This window comes from Chenopodium album, chromosome 7 (assembly GCF_948465745.1).
Source record: "Chenopodium album chromosome 7, dcCheAlbu1.1, whole genome shotgun sequence".
Classification (NCBI taxonomy): domain Eukaryota; kingdom Viridiplantae; phylum Streptophyta; class Magnoliopsida; order Caryophyllales; family Amaranthaceae; genus Chenopodium; species Chenopodium album.
This window is the reverse complement of record NC_137840.1, coordinates 37,892,718-37,908,089: the sequence shown is the minus strand read 5'-3', so window position 1 is coordinate 37,908,089 and position 15,372 is coordinate 37,892,718. Positions and strand designations below refer to the sequence as shown.

The 15,372-nt window shown below is 42.3% G+C and overlaps 1 non-coding gene across 1 annotated transcript; it reads left to right on the top strand.

Moving 5' to 3' along the window:
* The first annotated feature begins 14,328 nt into the window (after window positions 1–14,328).
* LOC145641115 (small nucleolar RNA R71) lies at window positions 14,329–14,435 on the top strand. Its single transcript, XR_014115181.1, has one exon. It is a non-coding gene; the product is annotated as a small nucleolar RNA R71 (small nucleolar RNA).
* Window positions 14,436–15,372: the final 937 nt, after the last annotated feature.

Genomic DNA, 15,372 nt, shown 5'->3' with positions numbered 1-15,372 from the left:
TCCAACGGATGATTAATACGGTCTTTATTAATTAAATTGGGAGGAATGTAGAGGCGTACATTGATGACATGATAGTCAAATCCAAGCAGCAGGCGGATCACCTTGCTGATCTCCGAGAAACCTTCACTACACTCAGGCGGCATAAGGTTATGTTAAATCCTAAGAAATGCGTCTTTGGTGTTGAGTCTGGGAAGTTTCTCAGATTCCTGATTAATCAAAGGGGGATAGAGGCTAACCCCGAGAAGATACATGCGGTAATTGACATGAAGTCACCCCGCACTGTCAAGGAAGCACAGAGACTAACCGGTTGCCTGGCGGCCTTGGGGAGATTCCTCAGCCGGTCAGGTGACAAATGCCTTTACTTCTTCCAAGCAATCAGGAAGAAGACCAGATTTGAATGGGGGGATGATGCTGAGGCGGCCTTTCAACGGCTGAAAGAACACTTGCACTCTTTACTAAGGCTTGTTAGTCCACTTCCTAAAGAGATGTTATACATGTACCTAGCCGTCTCAGATCATGCCCTCAGTGCCGTTCTCCTTGCTGAGAAAGACGGCGTTCATCTTCCGGTCTATTTCATTAGCCACGTTCTAAAAAATGCTGAGCTCCGGTACCCCATGGTAGAAAAATTTGGCCTTGCTCTGTATATGGCCTTTAAGAAATTGAAGCCGTATTTTCTGGCCCATCCGGTGGTAATTTACACCGACCAACCCCTCAAGCGGCCAATGCCTACCTTGGAATCATCCGGCAGAATGCTGAAATGGGCTATTGAAATGCAAAGTCTTGAAATCACTTTTGAACCTAGAAAGGCAGTAAAAGGTCAGGCGTTTGCCGACTTCATTGTTGAAATGACACGACCGGTGCAACCGGATAACATTGACCAGGTTTGGAAAGTGTATGTAGACGGAAGCTCAACGAAGAACGGTTGCGGTGCAGGAATTATATATGACTCCCCTGAGGGGGACAGATTTGAATATGCACTGCGGTTTAAGTTTCATGCCTCAAATAACGAGGCGGAGTATGAAGCCCTGCTAGCCGGAATCCGCATGTGTAAGGCAGCAGGGGCAACTAAAATTGACGCCTATTTTGATTCACAGTTGGTCGTTAGCCAGTATAAGGGAAAATATGAGGCAACTCATCCGGCTATGATCAAATACCTTCAGGCAGTCAAAGAAGAGGCTGGAGCACTTGAGGAATTCCGTCTGAATCAAGTGCGTAGGTCGGATAACAATTAGGCGGATGCATTGTCCAAATTGGCTTCATCCGCCTGCTGTGATACGCCTCGGTCGGTCTTTTGGAAAGTTCTTGAAAAGAGAAGCATACATGAAGAGCCCATTGGAATCTTAGACCGAAGCTCTAACTGGATGGATGGCATCCGGGCATACTTAGCAGACGGCAAACTTCCTGATTCACCACAGGAGGCAGCCGTCATGAAAAAACGAGCAGCAAACTTTGAGTTAAGAAACGGAGAGCTCTTTAAGGCGGGTTTTCTTAAACCTCTATTGAAGTGTGTTACCCTAGAAAAGGGGAAAGAAGTTCTCAAAGAATTGCATGCTAGGTACTGTGCCTCTCATATAGGCGGCAGGTCCCTAGCTGTCAGAGCCAGGCGACATTACTTTGGCCTACTCTCGAAGCAGACGCTAAAGAGTTGGTGAAGAGATGTGACAAATGCCAGAGGTTTGGCCAACTTATTCACCGCCCGGCTACTGATCTGACGGCAATCCACAGCCCAGTTCCATTCGCTAAATGGGGCATGGATATCTTGGGTCCTTATACGCCTGCTCCAGGCGGAAAGTGCTACATTTTGGTGGCTGTGGATTATTTCACCGAATGGGTAGAAGTTGAGCCGGTTAAGAACATCAAGACAAAGGATGTCATCTCTTTCATCTGGAAGAACATCATCACCCGGTTTGGGGTACTTATGTCTATGGTGTTTGATAATGGCCCTCAGTTTGAAACCCCCCATCTTAAGACTTGGTTGGAAGATCAGGGTATCTCACATTGTTTTGCATCAGTCGGCCGACCCCAAGCAAACGGCCAAGTTAAAGCCTTCAACAAACTCATCTTAGACGACATAAAAAAGAAAATTGAAAGAGCCGGTGGCTTATGGGCAGAAGAGTTAATTCATGTCCTATGGGCCATCCGGACTATTGCTAAAGGGGCAACCGGAGAAACCCCATTTCTTATGGTATACGGTGTTGAAGCCGTCTTGCCCATTGAGCACTACGAGCCGACTCTTAGAGTCATGCTTTATGATGAAGAGGCAAATTGGGAGGCAATGCGGCTGGCATTGGACTCCCTCCCGGAACGCAGGGGCAACGGTGCCCTGCGCCATGAGATATACCGTCTGAGAATGACCAGAGCCTACAACAAGAAAGTGCCCAAGCGCCCTTTGAAAGTGGACGACTTTGTGCTACGAAAAATGGAGGCAACCGGTAGGGCCAATGAGGCTGGAAAGCTAACCCCTAATTGGGAAGGCCCCTACCGGATTTATGAAGAAGTCAGGGATGGCACCTACCGTCTAGAAACCCCAGACGGCCGCCGCCTGCCTAGAACTTAGAATGTAGATAACCTAAAAAAGTACTATTTCTGAGAATGTAAAATTTTTTGTAAACAGTGAGTCAATTAATGAGAATTCAGACTTTTTTTGCAAAATTGTTTTGTTGTTTTTTATTATCTGCCTGGGTAATACTAAGACGGATTCTTCATTTAACTAACTAATTTGATACTTAGTAAAGGTTATAATTGCTAGACTGCCTGGGTAATTCTCAGACGGATCCTTTGTTTATCTAACTAAGTTTGATACTTGGTATAATTTAATAATTGCCTGTCCGACTGGGTAATACCCAGACGGACTCTTTGTCTAACTAACTAAGTTTGATACTTAGTGTAATTCAATAATTGCTTGTCCGTCTGGGTAACGCTCAGATGGACTATTTCTTTAACTAACTAAGTTCGATACTTAGCGTAAATTCACCTTTGTAATTATGCTCGGCCGATGGTCCGAGTAAAAACTGGGCACAAAAACGCTTAGTGGCTATACAACCGGTCTCAAACAAGACCGAAAGGCCAAAATGGCCGGATGGTTGCTTATGTTATAAAATCGCCTATCCCAACATGGACAAAGGCGTCCGGCGACACCCCTCCGGGTGCAATCGTCGCAGAGAACAGACAATTCGTCGGTTCTACGTACCTACGCAGACGACGAAAATTGAACGACCGAATTGGTCAACTCATAGCCGTCTCACCAGAATAATCTATGAAGAATGGTTAAGTTATCGAATACCGGATGCCCCGAGGCATCAGTCGGTATCCGGCTGAAGTTCTCACTTAGGTTATTTATTTCAAAGTTGCACTTTCTCTCTCAATTGGGGAAAAAGATTATGTGTAATGGCTATGTAATAACACCAGACGGAATATAACCGCCTAGGTAAGAAGCTCAAAGCACCCGCTCTAATGGGAGACTGTGCACTTGGTTTGGGGCAATCATCATTGTGATTGATTGGCCTAAAAACACTCCATACTTCTCCTAGTATCAAGTGTTTTCAAGCCAATCAATCAATTTGAAATAAAACCAACCACACAGCCGCCCAGGGGCAAGAGCACCCGGATTGCAAATTGCCGCATGACTTTTTAAGTTAGGCAAAATATTAAAGAATTGCAAACATACGCAAAATTCAAATTGAAAAATTCAAACACAAACATATATAAACACCGACTAAGTCGGAATACTTCATTAATATTGTTAATGGCACAAAGGCCAGAATAAGTGTTAACCGGAATTACATCCGGTGAAGAAACCAAAAATAAATTGTTAACCCAACCCCATGGTTGGTAAAGATACAATATTACACGGCATACAAGCCGGTAAAGAAAATGGTTGGCATACTGCCGCAGAAGTTGGGGAGGCCCGCCTAAGGCTGAGGTGGATGATGCTGCTCCGGCTAAGTCTGACTGGATTGGCCTTCGTTTTGCTCATCCGCCGCCGACTCCTCGTTATCAGAGACTTCATATCCCTGCTCGGCAGCCCAATCTTTGAAGCGAGGTGGAGGAGCCTCACCCAGTATTTGGGCATCATACACCTCAGTGCGTAATCATACCTTAGTTTATAGACCTCAAAGTCTATATCTGGGTAGAGGAGGCTCCAAGTGATCTTCAGCCGGGCCAAATTATCTCGCTCATTCTCCTCCATCAGCCGCTTTTGCTCTTGGGGGAGCTCGTCCGACTGCTTGTTTCGCAGAGTGACGATCTTAACCCCCAGGCGGGAAATGTCTGCTCGGAGTTGGGTGTTTTCCTTATCAGCATCCTCTAATGCCTTGAGATCAAATTTGGCATCCTTTAGCTTTTTCTCAAGGTCATCAGCCTGGCTGGTGGCTTCATCGTTTGCAGCCGTCAAGCTCCGGATCAGCTCCTCCTGTTTCAACTCTACTGCTTTAATCTTTAAATCACACATATAATTAGCATATTCAGCAGAGTTGAGGTTTTCAAGGGCCCTCCTTTTGGCTTCATTTACCTCTTCCTGCTTCCGCCTGAAAGGGCCTCGGAGGTCATCCACTCTCAGCATCACCTGAGAAAAGAGCAGCCGAATTATGAGTTACTAAGTAGGATTAAAGGTAAAATATATCAAGGTTGTGGGATTCCTTACCTTATCCAGTTAGCCCAATATCCGGTCGAAGTCCACTACCTGCAGATCAGGTATGAAGTTCTTCTCTGACCAAGTGAGGGTCCTCACCATCCGTTTTGCAAAGCCCACAAGATCTGGCTCGTCGGATGTCAGATCTGCATCAAAAGTAGTACTCTGTGAGAAAGAGGCAGCATAGTTGGCATTCATCCGTTGCCAGCTGCTGACTGAACCCCCAGAGGGATCAACCTTAGTCTTGACTCTCATGAAATCAAGTGGCTAAGGTATTTCAATCCTTCCCTTACCTTGGATATCCGGATGGGGCGCAGCCGCGCAGGCTTCTGCTCCTCCCTAGGTGTTGCCGCACCGGCTGCAACATTAGGTGGCTCGCCACCCTTCGATGCCGTAGAGGCATCCAACGCTTTTTGCTGAGAGCGTTATGAGCTTTCGCTCAAAATCTTCATCGCAGTAGGCGATTTGCCTCCGGTCGTTGGACGACCGGACTGGGCAGAAGAATGTGTCTGGGGAGGGGGATCCTTTTTGGCGGCCTTTGCAGCCGAAGTTTTCTCCAGATCATCTCCTTGCCTTTTGAGAAGCTTGGAGAAGGATCGTGGAATTCGCTTTGCAGAGTCCTGCAAAATGAAAGTGGTTAAGTACACCCAGCCGGCTAAAGAAAAAAAAAATTATAAACACATAAAAAGTGAGGCGGTCTTACCCCGCCTTTCTTAGAGTCCTTGGCTTCGACGACTGCCTTCTTGGCGAGTGCAGCCTCTTTGCGCAGCAGCGCCGCCGACTTAGCCGGTGTCTTTGCCGGGTCAACCATTTTCAAGGCGTCGGCTGCATGAAAAGAATTCAAGGTTAGAAGAAATTATGGCAAGTTTGCAATAAAAATAAAAATAACAAACATTCCGGATGTAAGGTATTCTACCCTTGGGAAACATGGTACTCAGCCCGCAGGCGGACAAGAAGCACTCGTCCTTGAAGAAGTCCGGATGGGGGATCCAGTTCTTGGGAACTATAATTGAGTCTCATCCCCCATGGGCTCAGTTGTTGTTTCAAAAAATCCTGGCTCTATTATTTGCTCCCGGGCCTTAGTGTATAGCGCCGGGAGGGGGCACTTCCTGCCTAGAAGAGCCGGCTCAGTGTTGTACCGGCGCATTGTCCAGTTATGTCTCAAAGTTGGGGTAGAAATCAAGTAAAACTTGTCCTTCCACCCGGACCATTTGGACACTTTGTCCAAAGTCATCAAATATTGGGGCAAGGTAGTCAGAGTATACCATGCCCCATGGCCGCCTTGGGCCTTGCTCAAATAATGCATATGAACGAAGGCGAAAAAGCTTGGATTTATATTTTGGAACTCGCAGGCGACGATGTAGCTTAGAATGTTCACCCGCGAGTTGGGGGTGAGCTGCCAAACTCCTACATCGTACCCCTTTAGGATTTTCCTAATCCCGGGGTGGAGGGGGAACCGGAGGCCGGCTTCGATGACCGCCTCGTAGCAGACGAAGTAATGGTCTGCATTATCAATATCTTCGTTCTAGGCCATTACAACGTCAGCCGGAGGAACGATGATGTCCCAGCCCCTGACAGGGTAAAGTCGTATCCCCTAATAAAAAATAATTCCTAAGTCCTCTAACTAAAGTAGATATGATGTGTAAACAAGATGGATAACTTGCTCACAAAAGGATTAAAATTCGCGTGATGTGTTTAGATTGATTTAGGGATGATAGTTTAGAGTAATCAAATAAGTTTAGGGGAACTCTCACCCTTAACTTGAGGATATAACAAAGAGGAACACTCACTCACTTGTTTGGACGTAGTAGAGACTAGGGAACTCTCACCTATTCAACAACTACAAGCTTTAGTTTTAGGAACTCTCACTAAAACTCAAACTCTTCAAATTTGGAAACTCGCAAATTTGGGGAAACAACTCCAACTCACGCAAGTCGAAATTAACAAAACAAACTTAAAAGTTTATGCAATAATCTGATGTATGTTTCATTGATCAAATAGCACGCTATTTATAGCTTAGTACATCATCATTTGCACCTATATTTAACTAAGATAAAACAGAAATAAAAGGCAAATTAATTGGCTCATAATCGTCCAAATTAATCCTCATTACAATCATTAACTTAATTCAAACAAATGAGCTAAAAATAAGGAGAAAAAAACGTCCAGTAATTAACCCTCAAAACTGTTCAAATGTATCATTCAAACAGCCCTTGATTCATGCCCTTGATTCGTCCATAATTCACTCCTAATTAACGCTGCTTTATTCCCTAAAATAAATCAGAAGAAAACTCCTAATAATACTCCTTAAATGAGCTTAACTACCAGCTTGAAAACCTCCTTGAAACAGCTCGTCAATTGCTTGCAAGATAATTAGTCACACTTAGCAAAGTGCAACCATTAGAGGACGTATGTGGACCATGCATACCAAAATCCATAGGAGTAATATCGAAATAAGCTTTGGACAGAATTAACTCCCTAGCATTGGATTCTTGGACTTGATCATTTGCATTATTCGTACCTTGGCCTTCTTGGTCAAGATAGGGAAGTAGGGTCGATCTCCACCGGGAAACAAGTCTTTTTACTCCTAATTAATTATTATAATCTAAATTATCTAAGTAACCAATATTTATATTTGAGTATGAAACTAAACTACAAAGAATAGGAATAGGGAGAAAACAATATATAAAAGGATCTGGGGCATAGGTTCACCAATAAATAATACTCCAGGGTAAAACATAGTAATCAATCATTGACATTGCATAAATAACATGATTAACAGGCTCTCGCAATTTATTAAACCACATAGATCTAACAGGCTCTCGCAGTTTACTAGATCTAAGTTCTTATTGAAAATAGCCTTTAATATCAAATTAACATCTGCTTGATTCATCAATTTAATATTGCTATACTTTTACAAGCCGCAATTGTAAAACATTAAAACAATCCAATAAGAAATTATCATGCAATACCAATGATCAATAATAGTTAATCATCAATGCATCAATTAACCAGATTGTAAAGGGCTTTCGCTACGTATTACAATCACACAATTAATTTACCGGTATTAAATCTCATCTCTCGAGTCTCGACTTAACCATTTATAAATTAACCTGCCTATTGAAACTAGACCTAAACATCAATTCTCATCTCTCGAATCTTGAATCAATATTGTCAAACTCATGCATAAAAGATAGGCCTAATCTAGTCACATAGCATTAAATCAATCGATAGGAAATTAATCTAGCATTGATAATTAACAACAACAAATTACCCCTTCATATTATTTATGGATCCCCATAAACCCTAGAAATAAAACTACTCACACATGGTAAAAACTAAACTAATCAAAGCAATAAAATAAGACATGATTAAAGGAATAAAATAAATAACTAAGATTAAGAGAAGAGGAATCGTTACCAAAATAAATCTGGAATTAATGGAAATAATCAAGAACAAGAGTTGAGAGAGAGAATTCTAAGAGAATAATTAAGAGAGTAAGGAAAGAGTAAAAAGAGAGAAGAAGAGATACTAAAATCGTATTACGGAGGAATAATTATACTCCGTACAAAATCCTAAACTAAAACAAATTAAAACGACGTTAAGCATCAACTAATAAATACACGCGCCCGATCGGGCGCGCCTTTTTTTCCTAATACTAATCTTGCGCCCGGCCGGGCGCGTCACCGGGCGCCAGCCTAAGCTTCTCCCGCCCGACCGGGCGCGCCTCCAGGCGCCAGCCTCTTTGGCCGGGCGGCTCATTTGGGCCACTATTTGGAGTTCGATTGGGCTCCAATTCTTCGGGCCAATTTGGGTTTCCTCTTTCGATCTTGAATACTCGGTCTAAATGCCCCGGTATCCCCTATACCGAGCCCTTAATCACCGGTTCGATGGCTCTAACCGGCCCTGGGCTATAAACTCTGGCCGTGCTTCTTCAATGCTCGTGATTGCTCCAAAATATCTCGGGAAAATACTCCAAAAGTGTAAATCCCTGAAAAAGTCAACCAAATCTACGAAAACACTAGAAAACACCAATTAGTAATAAAAGTGGCTCTAAAGAGCCAATAACACTACTAATTATGACCAAGGGACGGGGGTAAAATACTATATAAAATAGACACATCAAACTCCCCCAAGCCAAACCTTTGCTTGTCCCTAAGAAAAGATCTCATCGATGAATCAATAAATATGCTTCACCCCAAAAAGTAAAAATCAAGCACAAACGATCCAGGGTAAATCAAATAAACACGCTTCAAAGTCAACCGATCAAATCCATCTAATTACCAAACTTCCCTAACAATTGTCAAACAGAGCAAACCACAAGAGCATATAGAATTCAAGACTAGTGCTCACACACTCAACTCTCATTTATGTGGCGAGTAAAAGATGTACTCGATCGCTCTCCATCCAACCCCTTTATGTGAACAATGCCCTCCCAACTCACACTCTCGTGTGTATAAAAACATTGAACGCTCATCCTACTAGTCGACTCGAAATATGCCAAATTATAACTTGCATTGATAAACAACACTTTCACATTCATACAATTCTATGCACAAAGGTCAGGTTGTCTTTAAAGCTTGTAATGTAAGGCTAGGGTAAAGGGTAGGATAAATTTGGGAATAAGTGAGAGAAAAGCTATGCTTAAAGGAGCCATATCCTAATAAAACCCATGATCAAAATAAATAATGATCATACATCTCCTCCATAACCAACTCCAACAAAAACCAAATATACTCTAATCATAATAAATAATCCCAACACTTACAATTTCACTCATAAGATATAATAATGAAGAAGTAGAGTGAATAAACAAACTTTATTTTCCAAACTTGAATTTTTCATTGAAGCTCTTATTTTTTTTCTTTTGATCAACCTCCAACTAGAACATTTGAACATTTTTTTCTATTGAAGTTCACTTATTTTTTCACATTTTTTTTTTCTTGAACTTCTTTTTTTTCTGATAATATCATGCTTTATTTTTTTTCAAGAAAATATAACTCTCAAACTCATCAAAAATAAACATGAATAACAACAAAACAACTTCTCAAATCCCACCCAAATTGTGCTAATAATAAGCACACTACAAACACCCTCACCTCACTCACTAATAGCTCCCCCAAGCCAAGCTTGGGACTAGTAACCAATGGGGCAAATTAGGTTTGTAATGCGGCTAATAAACAACAAAAGGTCAAGGCAACAACATGGGTAGCAAGAAGGGAACAAATGTATCTACAATATCTAGAGGCTACCATAAAGAACAAATGCCTTCGTCCTCCACAATGTGCATAATAATGAATCATATAAATATTACTAATAGTTGTAAACCAATACTCAAATTCATTGACATACCAGGAACTATGGAACTATCACACATTCCTTACCAAATCAACTAGTCAAGCACTATATTCACAAGTAGTTGGACAAAGTTGACATATGTTAAAGTTTCAAGGCAATCAAACATCAAATCATGATCAACTAATCCACAATGCCTATCATCAAATACCAAGAATCAAAACAATTTTCTCAAGTAAGGGGCACAGGGAAGCATAATTTATAATTCATTGGAACGTATTTTTGGATTTTTTTTATTTTTAAATTTTTTTGTATTTTTATATATATATAAGAAAGCAATAAAACTAACCTAGAAAGCAAGAAATCTAACCTAAGAAAACACACCAAAAATAAAAGGAAAGAGATAAAGAAAAATACCAAACCAAAATCTCCCCCAAGCCAGAATCAGACAATGTCCTCATTGGCTCGGAAACTAGCCCAGCATAGCTAGTCCTCATCATCCTCATCAATCGAGCCGAAACCCGCACCTCCACTACCACCTGCACCACCTGCACCAGAAGAGCTACCACCAAAATAATCAGCGTGAAAACTCCCCCCCCGCCGATCCCCCGAAAGGAATGTCCTGCCCATACCCGAAGAAAGAAGAATAGTTAGTGTAAATACCACGGGCAGTGGGATCCCTATCGTATCCCTGGGGTGGAGGTTGAAACCAGTCAGGGTGAATAGCGTCGTTGGGAATGTTGCCCCGACGAGCGTAATCATCGTACATAAGGTAGAGAGCTCTACCCTGGTTTCTCTCTAGGTACCCTAACCTCTGGTCTAAGGAGCCTACCATCCTCCTAAGGTCAGTATGTGAATGCTCGATATGTCCTAGGGCCTGACCTATACTCTGAAGATCCCAAACTGGGTCAGAGTCAACATGAGGGACAGAATGGGACATACGAGGTGGAGAGAAAGCCACCTCGGGCTGAGGCTGGGGTGGTGGAACTGGTGGTGGTGGTGCCTGCCCCCTAGCGTAGGCAACTAAAGCATCATAAGTGTAAGAAAGTTGCCCTGGGGGAAAGGCGGTCAAGTCTGGACTGGGTAGGGGAAAAATGGGCAAAGGTTGCTCGTTCCCAGTCCGAATACACAAAAAGGGTGTCTGCTCGCTATCCGGCCTAACCCACCCCACATCCTCAAAATACCTAGCAGTCATGTAGGTATCTGGTCCACAGTTGGTCAGTTGGTGGGGTCCGTCTACTACAAAACCGACCTTTTTCACCGCTATTTGAGTGATAAGGCCACCTAAACGGATAGGGGACTTGGAAGTGGTGCTGGCTGTGGCATGCCTACTCAAATGGTGAACTATAAACCTACCTATGTTCAATTTCCCATACCCGTACACATAATGTCCTATGACAACTAGTTCGTTAGTTTGAGCGTTATGAGGCTTGGCCCTTCCTAAAAAACACAAACCCGCAAACCTTTGCCAGATTTTTGGGACAGGGTGGTGAATAGGTTTGGTACTAGCATGTTGGAGGTCGGGGGCAGGTAAACCAGTCAAAGCATAATATAAGTCACCCATTTTATAGTCCGCATGCCACTGGTGAGATAATTCAGAATTTAATTCAAAAATTTTACAAAATTCTACAAAAGTTAAACTAATATTTCTATTATTTAATCTGAAAAATAAATTTGGCCCATTTCTACTACTAACAACATGAAAAGTGGACAGGAATTCACAAGTAAGTTCTCGGTATGTAGGATAGTACATGTCAACAAATTTTCTCATGCCAATGTTATTCAAAAATCGTTTAATAAAATCATACAAACCAAATGATTCTAGGGTAGGGCGGTGTAACCACCGAGAAGGAATTACCTCACGACCGACCAAATGCTCTAGCCGTTCCTTTTGTTCCCGGCTCACAATCCGGATCGTCGGCCAATGTGGGAGTTACAAGTCCGGGTCGTATTCCTCCCTCGAACTGGAGCTCCTACCAAAAATGGACCTAGCCCTCTTTGATGCCATGTTTAAGAAATGGGTTTGCAAATTTATTGAATTAAAACTGAAAATTTTTTATATGGAAGTGAAGAGGGTGAAGAGAGGATCACAAATATGTAAAGAGTTTTGAATTTGGATAAGAAATGGAGGATAAATCTTAGAGAGAAGGTAGAGAGAATTCGAGTTTTAGAGAGAGAAAGTAATGGAGGAGAGAAGGAATGGAGAAAGAAAGAAGAAAAGAAAGAAGAAAAAGGGACGCGGAACCACTCGCGCCCGGTCGGGCGGTGGGTCGCCCGGTCGGGCGATCTGATAAAATTCGTAGTTAATCCTCGCGCCCGGTCGGGCGGCCTTCGCCTGGTTGGGCGATCTAATTTGCCTTATATTCGCGCCCGGTCGGGCGATCTACCGACCTGATTTTCTTCTAGCTCTCGCGCCCGGTCGGGCCCGAGACTAAATCGGCGAAAAATTAATTTTCGTCTTTTCTCCAAAATTTGGCTAACTATTTTCCTTCAAACTTGTACAAACACTCATAGAACTCGTCAAATTCTCTCATATCTCCTCTCATAATAAAAAGAAAAGAAAAACTAGACTGAAAAGCATTAAAAATACGGGTTGCCTCCCGCAAAGCGCTGGTTTATCTAGGTCCCGCACGACCTTCTTACCAAGTACAATTTCTAAGACCCTTGGCCTAACGCTTGATCGGGTGGTTTCTCACCCGGTCTAGCGATGTTTAGGCTGCGATGCGGCTTATAGACATAACCTGTGGGACGCCAAATCGCCTTATCTGGTGGATCCTCCTTGACTTGGACTGGGGGATCTTCAATGCTACGCACTAAAAACCCTTCTTCGATCGAATGTTGCTTCAAATTGTCATTGCGTTCAACACTTGCAACTCGATCTGGCGGAACACTTACCGTAGGCTCGATTCGCACAACTTGCTCGATCGGTTCCACTTGTTCATCCTTGAAACCAAGACCAACATTGTAGAGTGCTCTTTCTATTGCATCGACTTCCTTCTGCCATTTGTCTATCTCATCTGAAAAGGATGCAACACAAGATACCGCCTCCAAGGGATCTTCTTCAAGAGCTTGGGGTTTGTTAGATTAATTTACAACCACATTAACACTGAAACATTTCTCCTCAGTCATGGAGCTTTTGGGGGCATTATTCAGATTAAAAACAACTTTATCATCCCCTACTGATAGTGTTAACTTACCACTTCTTACATCTATGACTGCTCCTGCAGTGTTAAGGAATGGTCTACCCAAAATAATTGGGGTTTTCATATCCTCAGCCATATCAAGAACAACAAAATCTACAGGTATATAAAATTTACCTACTCTAACGGGGACATCTTCTAAACTGCTTATCCAAGTTTGTCTTCAATTGACGATTGGGGAATGGAAGTTTGATAATTGGCTTTGGAGCATTCTTATTCTTGTCTGGAGTAGCCACCTTCTCTGGAGTTGTACCCTGCAATGTAGAATTAGATATGTTAGTTGTATCCTTTAGCCCTGCAGGGCTATCAACTACATTGTTTGGTCTAATGGAATAAAGATTAGCATTATTTGATAAAACAAATTCATCAACTCTGGGCTTAGAGGGCCCTTCATAGTTTGAACCACTCCTTAGGGTAATTGCAAATGCTTGATCCGTAGGCCTGGTTGGCTGTGCCGGCAGAGCTCCCTGTTGGCGGGCTTGTAGAGTAGCGGAGAGTTGCACAATTTGATTATCTACAATTTTATTATGCGCTAGAATTTGATCAATTGTCGCATCTCTGCTCTCCATGTGCTTTTGCATATTGGCCAACATTGCTCTAATTTCCACCAGAGAAGGGTCGGAGGATGAGGAGGGTTGTTGTGGCTGGTTCTTCTGGCTAGCATTAGGATGATAATATTTCTGCAGCTGTTGCTGTGGCGCCTGTGGTTCTTGTGGTGGTGGATTTTGAACATGAGTGCTCCAGTAGGAAAGGTATGGATGATTCCGATACCTAGGATTGTAAGTGCTGGAGTATGGGTTATTCTGCCTATAAGCTTGGAAGGCATTAACTTGCTCCACAGAACTCCTGCAATCCTGCTCCCAATGACCTACAATACCACAATTTTTACAGAAAGCCTCATTAGAATTATTATTAATCGCAGAAACATTGGCTACATTAGCAGTGCTCAGATTATCTAATTTTTGGCAAATAGAGGTTAGTTGAGCTTGCAAAAAGGATACAGAGTCGACACTATGCTTTCCCTTGTTAGAAAATCCTCTGGGATTCCCATATTGGGAATTGTGTATCGCCATACCTTTAATAACCTGACCTGCATCATCAACATTAAGATTCATAAATCTCCCACTAACTGCAGAGTCTAAAATTATTCTAGAGGAATTTCCAATGCCGTTATAAAAGGCTTGGATTAACTGCCATTGCGCTAAATTATGGTGAGGGCATTCTCTTTGTAAGTCCTTGAACCTCTCCCAAGCCTCATATAAAGACTCATCGGCTTCTTGGGCAAAGTTCTGAATCGCACTTCGTAGTACTGCTGTTCTCTCTGCAGGATAATACTTGTTATAGAAATTTAAAACAAGAGTTTCCCAGTCAGTTATACCAAGTGTAGTTCTATTTAAGCCATTAAACCACAATTTAGCTTTTCCAGTTAAAGAGAAGGGAAAGAGAATATCCCTGATTTGGTCTTGAGTGACCCCGACTTGCCTGATGGTGTTGCAATATTGACAATAGTCGGCAATTTGAAGATTCGGGTCTTCACCCTTGGCTCCACTGAATTGCTTCCTCTCTATCATCGTTATAAATTGAGGTTTAATTTCAAATTGAACCCCATCAAGAGCCGGAGTAGGAGTGAGATGTGGAAAATCCGTAAGCTTTGGTTGTGAATAATCACTAAGCTTCTTTGGAGCCGTCGTCTCTGATTCTGCGTCTGATGATGTCTCTAAATCGCTAGAACCAGTTGGAGGGTTTCGGTGATTATTATTATTATCACAAGAATCCGCCAGGATTTGCTTGTAGAGATTTTTCTGTCTATGAAAGGAACGTTCGATCTCAGGATCGAATGGGATGTAACCTGATCTGGAACACCTGGGCATAAACAAAAACTAGAAGAAAATATGAGATTTGTCTCAGAGAACTAATGCTCTCTGAGACAAACAGGGAAATAATCTAGACTACAAAAACAATCAGAAATAAAAATAAAATCGTTTCCCCGGCAACGGCGCCAAATTTTGACAGGGTAAAGTCGTATCCCCTAATAAAAAATAATTCCTAAGTCCTCTAACTAAAGTAGATAGGGAAGTAGGGTCGATCTCCACAGGGAAACAAGTCTTTTTACTCCTAATTAATTATTATAATCTAAATTATCTAAGTAACCAATATTTATATTTGAGTATGAAATTGAACTACAAAGAATAGGAATAGGGAGAAAACAATATATAAAAGGATCTGGGGCATAGGTTCACCAATAAA